The following is a 12,971-nucleotide window of genomic DNA, read 5'->3' as shown; positions in this document are numbered from 1 at the left end:
TAGCAGGGAAGAAGATCAAATGATGAGGAGAAAGAAAAATTAAAGTAAACTTAGATGGAGAAATGAAGTGAGAATTGTGGTAATTTAAAACCCAAATGAGAAACACACACAATGTATTTTTCATGTTGACTAGGAGGCTTATGTTATGGTGGCAATTTTATCATCTCTGTGCCAAAGAAGTCATGAAGTGGTGTTCCTCAAGTATGCAGAAAATAAAAAGCATTTCCCTGATCTTTCGTCTGTCTGGATCTACACATCGGGGATTTAAAGTACTTATTCATAGTCCAGTGTTGCTCATAGGCTATGGGGAAACATTAAGATCCCTGAGGCTAATTCACTAAAGAGAAAAGATGATAATTTTATGTCTTCTTAAATGATAGGACAAGAGTAGTGTGTATTAATTATAGGAAGGAAGATTCAGGTGAAATATTGAGAGCCAAAAGATTGTCAATGCTGAAACACACAGGGATATAATGACTAGGTAGTCTCTGGAGTTGCCAATATGGGAGATCATTAGGAGCAGCTTATACAAACATCTTTTGGAAAAGTCATGAATAACTGATCCTGCTTAAAAGCAGGCAGGGAAACCCTGATTTTTGGTCATCCACCCATACAGTAGTGTTTTCCTGGATGATCTGGGAGAAAATAAGGAAACATCTGCAAAAGAAAAAGAAGAAGAAAGAAAAAAGAAGGGAAAAAAAAAAAGAAAAAAGAAAAAAAAAAAAAGGATATTATTTATTATATAATGTAAAGGGGTAATCCCCTTCCTTCCCTGTGTCTTGTATTTATGCTCTGCAGTAAGCCTCTCTCATGGTCCAAGACTTCATTACCAGTCCATCTCCTTGAAGAGCCTTCCTGCCTTGTTGCCAATTGAGAAGGACATTGAAAGAGATTTTCATAACTTTTAAGGACTTCTTAGAAGGGAAACACAAAATTCATACAAATAAGAGGCTTCTAGCAACCTCCCACCACCACAATTTTGAGAGAATTATTCTTTGCTTAAATTAATGGCATGTCTTTTCTTCTTTCTATTCAGTTTTAAAGAGATAATCCCTCTACCATGCATTTATTTAATAATCTTTTTTCTCTTAGCACTGTATCTTCATTTTTGTGAGAATATCTCTTTTTAAGGTAGTTTTTGCATCTTGGTTATTACACTTATTCATATAAGCAATTCTTATTTATTCTGTTTTACAGTACTCATGCAGTGACTTCTTTCTCATGATTAATTTCATTGTATGTAGGAGATCAATTTAGGTACTTTGCAGGGTATTAAAATCTGTGATATATAGTATATGGCGTTATCACTAATTTGAATATGTTTATGTCAGAGAACTAGCTGAAATAAGTATAGCTGTACATACAAACATATATATGAATATATATATACATGTTTTAGCTCTTGGTTAAAGCACCACTATGAAAGCAAGTACTTAAAAATGACTGCTGTTAATGTAGTTCTACATTTGCCAACTCAGTATGCATATGTCCCTAAAATCTCTCCTCTTATGAGCAAGTTCTGTGCCTGAGATGATATTCAGCCATCTTGTCAGCCTCCACAGCTTTCAAATTGCTCTCTTGGCAGAACTGCTGGACTAACTTATTTCTGCATTGCATGTTTTCAAAGGGAAAAAGACCGGAGCTATGAATTACTAGTTCTAGATTCTCAAATCATCTCTACCTCACTCTTTTACATCGCAGAATCATAGAATGCCTTGGGTTGGAATGCACCTTAAATATCGCTCAGTTCCAGCTCCCTGTGGTGAGCTGGTTGCCCCTCACCAGATCAGGCTGTCTAGGTCCCCATCCAGCCTGGCCTTGAGCAAACTCCAGGGATAGGGCATTAACAGTTCATCTGGGCAGCAGTGCCAGGGCACTCACTGAGTAAATAATTTCTTCCTAACATCTCCTTATTTTAGTCTGAAGCCATTTCCTCATGTCCTGTCCTTATCTGCCCATGTAATGCTAATTTTCAGTGACTTCATGAAGGATGTGCTCTTTGGTTTCTGCATTTATCCAACAGTGACAATAGTGCTGTTGATGCCCGGAACTCTAACTTGCTGTTTAAAGGTAAGCATGAAGGTGGAAACTAATTTCATGTGCTTTTTAAGGAAATTTACTCTGTTCATTGGGTGTTTGAGTGGAGGAGAAATGTAAGCCTCCATCCAGAAATGTTAAAAAATTATTATTTTCTCCAAAGACATCAAGGGTTTCTACCTTTATTCTTCCAGATTTACTGAAGTGGTTAGAAGTATTGCAGAAACTTTAAAAACATCGTGTTCACAAATTGGCTGAGTGTAGGTACGTTTGAGTGTACGGTATATCATACCAATACTTCCACTTCTTTACTGCATCTCATTAAGGGCAGGACCTATCTGTATGTCAGAGACGTAAAAAAGGTGTGTGCTTTCATCACTTTTCTAAGTAATATGGTAGTACTGCAATACTCATAGTGGGAATATTGTCTTGGTACTTACCGGTATTCAGCCCTTCATTCACTACCTGTATGACTGATAAGGGAACAATACCTGTGGGCTGTATTGCAAAGAAATGGAATGCTTGACTGCACATCACTGTATGTATGAACTCAGTGGTTTGAGTCTGGAGATTTTATCACTAATTCAGAAAGACAACAATCTACAGAAAGAGTTCAGGCTTGAATGTTCAGGGCAGGTACCTGATCTGTTTGTAAAATCACATAGGATTATTTGAGGATATTTGTTGATTTGTTTTCTGCCTACTTGTATTAATCACCAGCAAATCTGATCTGATCACATTCTGTATGTGAAGACATTCTTCCCTACAAATGCTTTCTGTCTGACTACTTGCAGATTTATTTATTTATTTATTTATTTTATTTTTTGTTTTCTGTGAACAATTCATCAAGGAAAAAAATGTCAAATGAATCTGACTTTACAGCTGAAGTTGTGTAAAAGTCAGCAAGTATTGTTCAATGGGATATCTGCATGAACTGTGGTTTGGGTTTGGGTTTGGCTTGCATACATTGAAGCCTCCTGAGCTTCAACAAATCATCAAAACCCACTCCAGACCTCTCTATTTATTCTGGCTTCATACTGAAACCATAGAAAACACTCATCTTTTATATGTGAGAATAAAAAAGCATGACTCACCTCTAACTTTTTTACAGCTTTATGCCATTTCTAACTCTACTGATTTTAGCATTGGCCTGATTTCAGAGAAGTTAAACAGACGTAAACTTAAAATGATACAACATTGAATTAAGCCCCTCAGGCTTCAAAGACGTATTACACTGATATCTGTTCACTGACCTTTGTGAAATGAATATGGAGATTTCAGTTCTGTTCATATTTGCAGAGCAGTCAGCACTGAAACCAACACCATTAATACCTCTCTTCTCTGCAGTGCAAGAGCTCTGTGGAAATAAAGACATCTACTCCATTAGGACAAGGATAAGGGACAATCTCATATATCTTAGGATAAAAGGTCATTTTTGAGGTCATCAAACTCTGCATACTGCATCCATACCACACACACAAAAATATCGCTTTCATGCACTGAAAACCTCTCTCTTAAGGAGGTGTTTTGGCATGACAATAATCCTCTTCAGCTATCAGTCTGATTAGGGAAATAGCTTCTGCCAAAGCTTAGTGAATGACTTTGTTTTGGGCTTTTCATCTCTTTCACATGCAATGTGAAAATATTCCGTGTTTATGTAAGGAAACAGTACTTCACAATTTGCAAGAAAACCTTGCCTCTAGGACTGTTCATCAGGGCATGCCAAATCATGTATTAATCACTATGATCAGCAGTCTCATACTTCTAGATATAAAGCCCCTACCTCAAATCATATAATGAGTTACACTAATTTAAATGGATTAATTTGTTAGAATTGATTACTGATGACTTTAAAACCAAACTCTTTTCATAAAAAAGACTGGAGGAATAGTAATTCTAAAGAAGTAGTAAGAGAACTGCAGATTCCTTCATAAATGATATTTCCAGCAGTTGCAATGTCTGAGCCAACGCAAAGCACTGAAACATAAAACACTCAGATGTAGTTTTCTCAACTTATGAAAAATCTATCTGATCTCTGGGAAACTTGATGGAAATCAAATTGCTTCATTTCTCCTTCCTATGCAAAACCAGATGAAAACATGTTTTAGCTCGATTTTTTCCAAACCTTTTTAAAGATTACCTGCTTTGATAAATACTTGGAAATTTCCTGATGAAAAACACATGAGGGAGTAGTTGAATATTAATATAAACACACCAGAGGGGACATCTGAAAATCTTTTGTTATTGCTTCCTGACTTATGGTGAAAAACTTGATAGATTTCTATTTTCATTAATCTGCTATCACTTGAAAATGTCAAATCTCTGTTAATAGTGACAGTGTGCATTTTAATCGTTTCACTGCCTATGTATTTATCTTGGTAAACCATGGAGAAGTTTGATTACATTCACTATCTCTAGACCATGAAAACTGTCTCCTTTTTTCCTTGATTTACATATAAAAATCTATTCAAAGACCATCTAAAAACAAAAATTTGTGAGACAGACTGACCGAGCTTTCGGAAAGTGATTGACATAGTTCAGCAGATGTTCCAGAAGTCATTTCCAAAAACTTAATTTTGTTGACCTTAAAGTTGTTTGCACTCTAAAACTTAAATATTAGCTATAAATCCATGCTAGCGAGTTTTTAGTCTTCAGTAGTATAGACAGATTAATGTCTACCTTAATGCTGTAAATAAATATTGAGACAAATAAGCCTGCATTTTAGGAAATGCTAGATTTATGCCATTTGGTAATTGATAGAGAATCTAAATCTAAATGTTCTCTTCCAGCATAAAGCTTAGTTAACAGTAGGAGTAATTAATTGACTTCAAGTATAAGATGGGAAGAGTATATGTAGTTACAAAACTTGAATTATTGAAGTAATTTTTTTTTTTTTTTTTTTTTTTTAAGGAAATGTTCATTGAAATTTCTTTCCATACAGAGAATGAGACAGTGTAAACAAGTGGGATAAAATCTACCTACATTTCTAAAATGAAAAAGATGGACAGCACTTTTTAATGTAAAATTAATAGATAGCCTGTATAATAAGGCTTGAGACTTGACTCTTAGACTCACAAAATAATGTCTTTTGGAAGATATCCTTCATTGGCCTAGATATGGCTTCCAAGAGTTTGTCTTTCAGAATGATTTTTTCCTTTACAAATGTCTGTCTTTCTTGGCTGACATATAGTGATTCAATAAAACATTTTGTCAAATTTAAAACTGAAATTTCTTAAGACTGAGGTTTGCAACTGCAAACTTTTAGAGACTTTCTTCAATGGATGGTGTAGGCCTGAGTGAATACATCTAATTAATCCTAATGGATTATGCAAAGACTCTGAAGTCCATGTAACTTCAATCTACTCAAACCAGCACACAATATTGTTCAACCATCATATCAGCGTATGTATATGTATATATATACAAAGAGCTTACCAAAGTAGCACAGTTTCATTGTGGGTGATGCATTTTCAGTGTCCATATTCAGTTTTTCAGACATTAGGTAGGACTTAAAAATATCTAGAAAGAAGATGATTGACAGTTTCATCGGAATTTTTTCCTATACCCGTGTGTGCCTATCTATAATAGACACAGAGCATGGGTGCGTGTTCTGCGATCTCTTCTCTTCCGTAATCTTCCATAGGGGTCTCTAAATATTACCAAAAAGCTATTGGGAAAATGAGGCTAGGCTTCAGTGTGCTTATTTTTACAGATTTAAATGGTAATTCTGTATTTTTGAACAGTGTTTCAGAGTTCCAAAGAAAATTAGTTGTTCGTGGTTTTTTGGATGGGCTGTTAGCTGAGGTTTACAAAGCCAAAATTCCCATTTTGCCAGAGATTTATTATGTGACAACTGAAAATACAATTCACTTCTGACATTGAGAGGAATAAAACCTGTATATCACTCTTGGTTGAGTTATATCTTTTTAAAATAGACGAATGAAATTTTGTTTGTAGAATTTAACATTGTGGATTTCAAATCCTCACATCCTTAAAGCATCATCATAGTGCTACCAATGAACTGCACGTTCAAGTTCACTCTAGTGTTGTGTCACAAGATGTCACAGCTGTATCTCTTTTGAGACCTACTTGGAGATATCCAAAGTATTTTTACCTTGTCACTTTTCTTGGAATTAAATCCCACATGTTCAATCCCAGAATATTAAGGAGCCAGTTTCTAAAAATCACCATAAATTTCCTCTTTCAATCTGTCTGGAGCTCACTCTGCTGATTTTGCACTTAGAGGGAACATGTGAGAAGATCTAGGGAGCAACCAGCTCTAATAATAGGCTTCAATAACGGCATGTTGAAAACAAAGATATTTCAAAGTGATTATATATCAGAAGGAAATACATGTAGAAGAAGCACATCTGACTGCTGGCAACATGCAACTTATGTCACCCACCCGGTACACCAAAAAATTGTCACAGTGCTTATCCTGTCTTGTATCAACTTTTCTCAGCCTTAGGTCAGGACTGGCATTTGAAATAGTTGCAAAACCTTTGTCCTTTTATTCTCCTCATCAGTTGAATCTGATGTAGAGCCACTAATCAGATTAGAGAAACAAATATCCTATTTCGAACATCAATAGTCTCTGAAGACAGCAGTATTTCATAGACTTGAAATGTGAATCCTAAATCTTTGCAGATTTCTTACACTTCCAGTTGCTGTTGTTCTAGTTAATAATCCTTTCTTCCCCTCTACCCCCAATAAATAAATAAATAAATAAATCCATTCACTATAAGTGGGCTAAGTGCTATTTATCTAAAAGCTTCTGGCAGCTAAAGGCTAGATTAATCTTCCAGCCCAAATCAAATCATGTCAAGTCAAATCAGTTTCTTTGTATAATCTGGTTTCTGAGGGAAAGTCAGCTTCTCTCCCTTTATATGACCTATGATAACAATGTGAAGAGGGAAACTTGTCATCTCTATGTGATGCAGACCCTGAAATGGTTGAAATCATGACTGATTCTTCTTTTTCCTAAAAAAATTTCAGTCAGTTGAAGATAAAGCTGAATTCTTGAATGCATTTCATAAAACATAGATTTGGAATGGAAGAAGCCAAAAAATTATCCTCCTATTTTATTGCTTTTTTTATAGTAAGGCTTGTAGGTGCCCTGCATGATTTTAAGAGTGGCAAAATCATATATCTTTAAATATATAATTTTATATTTAGTTTCTATACTGTTTTATAGCTTTTATTTCATAAACTTTATGCATAAGAAAACCCAAATCTCTTTCAGTTTATAAATGGAAAGTCAGTAAGAGGCCTGTGGAAATTACAGTAAACAACAAATTTTCCTGTAGATATATATTGACTTTATGGCATGATTAAATTTTATAAATCACCTTTCTATCTTTTATGCTTTTGAATTAGTCTTCAATCACTTTGGTTTAAATTTCCATCACCAGAATAATGCTTTTTAGCAATGACAATTGCCAATGATATTTTTGTGCTTAAGCAGTTTAATGCAATTTTCCTAAGCAAGTCACCAAGTAAAAGCCTTCCAGTGATAATTTACATTCTGACTCTATTGTGGTTTCTGTGGTATAAAACTGTGTTAATAATAATTCTGTTATTCTGAACACAGAGTTGCTGATCCAATCTATGCTCTGTTCTTCAGTATTACTGACCTTGAGCAAGTGATGCTGGAATGTCATTAGAGTAATTACAGCCACAGAAAAGAGTGTGTGTCAGTTTAATAAAAATATGAGAATCACAGAACATTTTGCTTAGGTAGTTATTCATACAGTATTTTTCTTTTCCTTTTCCTTCCTTTCTCTTTCCTCATTTCTCTCCTCCTCTCCTCTCCTCTCCTCTCCTCTCCTCTCCTCTCCTCTCCTCTCCTCTCCTCTCCTCTCCTCTCCTCTCCTCTCCTCTCCTCTCCTCTCCTCTCCTCTCCTCTCCTCTCCTCTCCTCTCCTCTCCTCTCCTCTCCTCTCCTCTCCTCTCCTCTCCTCTCCTCTCCTCTCCTCTCCTCTCCTCTCCTCTCCTCTCCTCTCCTCTCCTCTCCTCACCTCTCCTTTTCCTAATTTTGCTTTTTTGTTTTCAATTCTTATGGACAGTGTATTCTAAATCAGTAACAAACTATCCCTAAGTTGCTTAATTCTTAGCATTAATTACATGTTCTATGATTCATTTTCTGGCAGAAAGCTAAATTGGTTATTTCATTCTAAGTGATTTTTTTAAATTATTTTTTTTCTTTTTTAATATATTCACCATCATTGACAAGGAGTGATGGCCCAGTCAGTAGATTACTGTCTGTATGTTTTGTCAAATTCAGTGTTTTGCAACATGATTTCTGTGAGCAGAACAGCTTAATCATAAAAGGGAGTTATTTGGGGATGAATCTATAAAGGAAATTAAAGTGTCAAGTCTGACTCCAGCATTCAAGGCATAAAACCAAAAATGAAATATCCAGTCCTCCTCATGACATTCCCCTCCTGTGTTTCCTAAACTGATTTTCTGTAGGCAATATAACCAGTGATGTGGAGGTTCTACAGGAGACTAGGATGCACTTTGGAGTACTTATAAGTTATTAATCTTTATAAAACTAACATTTTGCATCTGACATATGCCCAGTCCCTGTCAGAATCATAAACTGTGATTTTTTTTATCTCTCTGTTATTAGTGCCAGGAGTGATGGGAATGAAATTTCACTCATGATGTGAATTTACTGATTTTTTACTGCCGAAGGGTTCCAATGTCCTAACACCCACCACCTTCAGGTTTATTTTTATCATCAGTAAGCTATTCCTGTGTGTTGAGAAGTAGACAAGTTTGAATTTCTCTTTATGAAATCCTTTAACTTTGTACATAACACCTGAAGTTTCTTTAAGTTATCAAGCAAATAGTACTGGGGTATCTATCTGGAATGGAAGATGAAGGGATGCACCACATTTCAGTGAATGCTGAATTACTTTATCTAAAGTATGTTGTAATAGTTGCTCTCTGCATGATTTAGACAACACTTAACAACTAATATTTTTACTGGAAAGATATCTCTTAACTGAATTATTATCTATGTATTCTTTAGTGCCAGTCAATGACCATGAAGAAAATCTCCATGATTTTAAAAAATAACAGATAAGAAAATAGGACTTCAAATGTCAAGAACAGGGTGATTTCTGTTCAATTTTGCTGATAGATGGGCCTTTGGACAGCAGCATTAGGACATATGTGACAATAGTTCTACCATTCAGCATTTTCATCTGCACTCCAAAGTGTAAGCAAAAAAACTTAAATTATGAAATCCTGTACACTGAAGCATCAAATTCTTTAGATTATTCTGCCACAAGGCAGGTGAGCTGGCAGAGCTGGAAATTACACTAACATGAGGCAATGAAATGCCACTGTAAGCATCTAAACTTTTCTGTTCCAGCTGTCTCGTCCTCTGGGATATTTTAGCTGGAGCCACGAATCTATGAAAATAATGTCTACAGCTCACAGAACAGTCTGTACATACTCCGTTTAGCCATTAGTTTCCCTGGAAACTTAGCAGAGACACCAGAGCAAAGTGCTTCCACTATGAAGTACTGCACAGGAGCTTAAAGCCTGCTGTCTGCACAGCACTTACCATCTGTAGGTTAGTACTGGGTTTCATTTGAAAGCTCCATATGCTTTCCTGTTTTTGATGACTCATGTCTACGCATTGGTCTATATTTTTAACAGTAAGGTTTCCAGCTGGAGATCACTAACAGTAAATATATATATATGTATATATATATTTGTACATTCTGATTTATATGAGCAACCACTGCAAAGGGGCTGATGAGCTACCTGGAGAGCAAAAGCAGTCACTACATTGCTCAGACATTGTTTTGCCACCATTCCCACCTTCTCTACCTTCTAACAGTATTGCTGAATCATAGAATCATTGAATTGTTTAAGTTGGAATCTCCATCTCTTTCTGAAGCAACTACTAACTACTTTCCCCTTCCTGTAGGGCTTCTGGCTTTGTATTTTATGTATCTTATATGTGTTACTTTTTCTGATGGACTTACAGCATGATTCTTAGCGTCACCTCATAGAAAACACTTTTATAATGATTGCTGTTGTTTCTTTTCTCACCTTTCAATTGTTGATCTAGCTTTAATTTTGATCTTATTTCAGTACAATCAGTTATCAACAACAGGAAAATACTGAGATAATGATGAGAAGAGTAAGAAAGCTGGTTCAAAATGAATGTATCAAGAGTACACCTGTTTCTTTTAAAGGTACACTTTTAAATGTACCTATGGACTTACATGAGAATGGACTCCAAATCATGTAACACACAGGGCATCTATTCTCTACAGGGAAAATACCTGCATTTAATAATAATGATAATAATATTTTTTAAGAAATCAAGAAAGCTGGATAACAGTAATTGCTTAAGCTTTTCCAGGTTTCTGTTGTTCCTTTTTATTTCATGTACAGGTGGCAAAAAGTGGATTCCCTTTCTATTAGTTATAATAATTATTCACCTCTTCAGACCTGGTAGAGTATCTGTTGAAGCAGCACATACTCTGTACAGATGTGAAGTGAATAGCACGAATAAGTCTGGCTGGAACCTAATGAGAAATGTGATCCCAGAAAAGCCCCCCAGTCTAGATAAATTAACACAATTAAGGCTCATCAGACACTCCCCAGGACCCAGTGTCAAAGTAGATATGCAGCATTCCAGCAGAGTGTGAATGTGTAATCAAATAGAGAGATGTAGTTATGCTCTGGACGCAATGTCAGAATCATTATTTTGCCTTAGATGCTTACATTTCTTATACGTCTGCCTCCAGCTCTATAATTTATCCATCACACATTTAGAAAAACACAAAATAAACAGTGAAAAGTAGTGCATAGAAACTAGCACAGCTCTACACAATGGGAATTTAAACACCAAAATAAAACAAACTGTACTTAAAAGCCGCTAAGAAATATAACTGTAATTCAGTTAGACAGACATTATAAACTTAATGAAATATTAATAGGATACTCCATTTGTATCTCCTGTTCTGTCCTAATGGCTCCTGAAATGTTTTTCAGAGAGTTTTTTAATGATATAATAAAATGCAGCTACTTCCCAGATAAATATCCATCAGAAATTAATAACGAATTCATCATGTAGAAGCTCGATAAGAAGTATCTGCCACCTAACAACATAAAATAGAACAAAGCAAGAACACCCCGGATCTTTCTAAACCTTCCACATGTAATCATTAAGATCCATTGAAAATGCAGATATTATGGTAAATGTCTAAGATTATGTAATTATTACATCTTGTCTTCTCATTATTAAGCCTTGTATGATGCCAGTCTTACCTCATAGCAAAGTATTATAGTCTCAACTAGACTGTTAGAGTCTATCAAGTTGAGCTTTTCGATGTAGCTCTACAGGACATAAATTTAAACCTGTTCTTGCTTGTTTAAGGGATGCATAGCTGAGCCTATTGGTTGTAATATATAATGTTATTGCATTTGCTTGGTAAACCTCATTTCAGACCTTTCAGTAAAATATATTTCTTTGTCATTTTTATCTAAATCAAGGAGGAGTGAAACAATTTCTTTTAACTGAAACACCAGGCCTTAGGTTTCCTTTCCTTACATCCTTCCCACTCGAAAAGTCTTCAAAGAGTTTTGAACTATATAAAGCAAGCCCAAGAAGCAAGGAGAGAAGGGTCCGATGTTCTTCTGGTTGGCTGGTTGGTTGGTTGAATTTTGTGGGTTTTTTGTTAGTTTTATTGTGGTGGTAGTTTGGTTTTGTTTTTCTAGTTGCAACAAATACTGCTTTTTAGCAGCTTCAGTCTGGGGTATTAGTGGTGCCAAAGACTTTTCCTAACTTGGACTTACTAGAACAGCACAGAGAACCTTATTCAGGCATGTCAGTTGATACAATGATAAGCACTGAAGTAAGTGTCCAGAAAAATCAATAAGTATTAGAGTCTGTTTGCGAAAGGTAGCTTGTTTTATACTCAGAGCATATGAAAATGCTCCATTTACAATGAGGGAGAGGTGCAAGCATTTGAAATTCATTGCAGGAGGAGCAGGATGGCAAAAAGAACAAATTTTTGTTATTAACAAGAAGAATGATGTCAAAGAAATATGAGCAAAGAAACTGCTCAAATTCTTTTAGATAACTCTCAGTAGTGAGTACCACAGTGCTCTGGAAAAAAGAGAATAAAAACTGTGTGCAATAGGAAAATATGCAAATAATAATAATAATAATAATAATAATAATAAAACTTCCATTAATCATCCTGCCTTTGCATTTATCTTTACAAGATCAAAGGATGCTTGAGTCCTGACAGATTTCATAGAGAAATTCTCACTACTTTATTCTCAGATAAATCATTTTATGCCATGTATCAATGTCCACCATTTCCTGCACTTTATATAAATTAACATTTTGGATTTACAGGTGTCAAAGTTTGTAGTTATTGTTTTTTCTAATCTATATCTGCTTAAAAAAAACCAAAACCCAATCAGAGAGAGGCTTGATGTTTCCATACAGATTCCCTGATATTAGTTTCAGAAAGCTTGTGCAAAAGAGCAAAGCTTTACAACCAATAATTTAAATTACTATTAACGTCCTTGAAGATGGATCATTATCATGTGTTGCTCTGTTTTGTTGTTTCATGTTTTATTTTAACAAATCTGTGGGGATTTTCTTTCCCATTCTAAAGGGCATTCTGTTAGCTGTATAGTCAGAAGCAAGTAGTATATCTTTTATCGCTCTTCATTTTAAAAAATTAAATTCTATTTATAAAGCATTTGCAGAATACTGAACAGCAATAGATATTTAACTGAGGGTGCTTCAGAAGTCCCAGAACTGAATACAGAGAACTGTAAAAATTAGGAATTACAATTAAATCAGATCCCGATGTTGAATTGTCTGATGTTATTCTTTAATTAAATCATTAAGAACAAAAATGGCAATGGCTGCGATGAAGTATCATCTTA

At 35.2% G+C, this 12,971-nt stretch overlaps 1 long non-coding RNA gene across 3 annotated transcripts in view; it reads right to left on the bottom strand.

Annotated features, from left to right (window-relative positions):
• LOC107313858 (uncharacterized) overlaps positions 1–12,971 on the bottom strand; it is a 47,711-nt gene that overhangs the window by 16,984 nt on the left and 17,756 nt on the right. For 2 of the 3 annotated variants that reach the window (XR_014945551.1, XR_014945550.1), the window contains exon 2: positions 3,291–3,394. This is a non-coding gene — a long non-coding RNA (uncharacterized LOC107313858). Of the gene's footprint in view, positions 1–3,290; positions 3,395–5,472; positions 5,557–12,971 lie in introns of all 3 variants that reach the window. The other variant, XR_014945552.1, reaches the window with a different exon arrangement.

Source organism: Coturnix japonica, chromosome 4 (assembly GCF_054131305.1).
Source record: "Coturnix japonica strain WE chromosome 4, WE-NBRP24, whole genome shotgun sequence".
In the NCBI taxonomy this organism is placed as follows: domain Eukaryota; kingdom Metazoa; phylum Chordata; class Aves; order Galliformes; family Phasianidae; genus Coturnix; species Coturnix japonica.
Note: the sequence above shows the minus strand (reverse complement) of the source record. Positions and strands in the feature narration are given on the sequence as shown.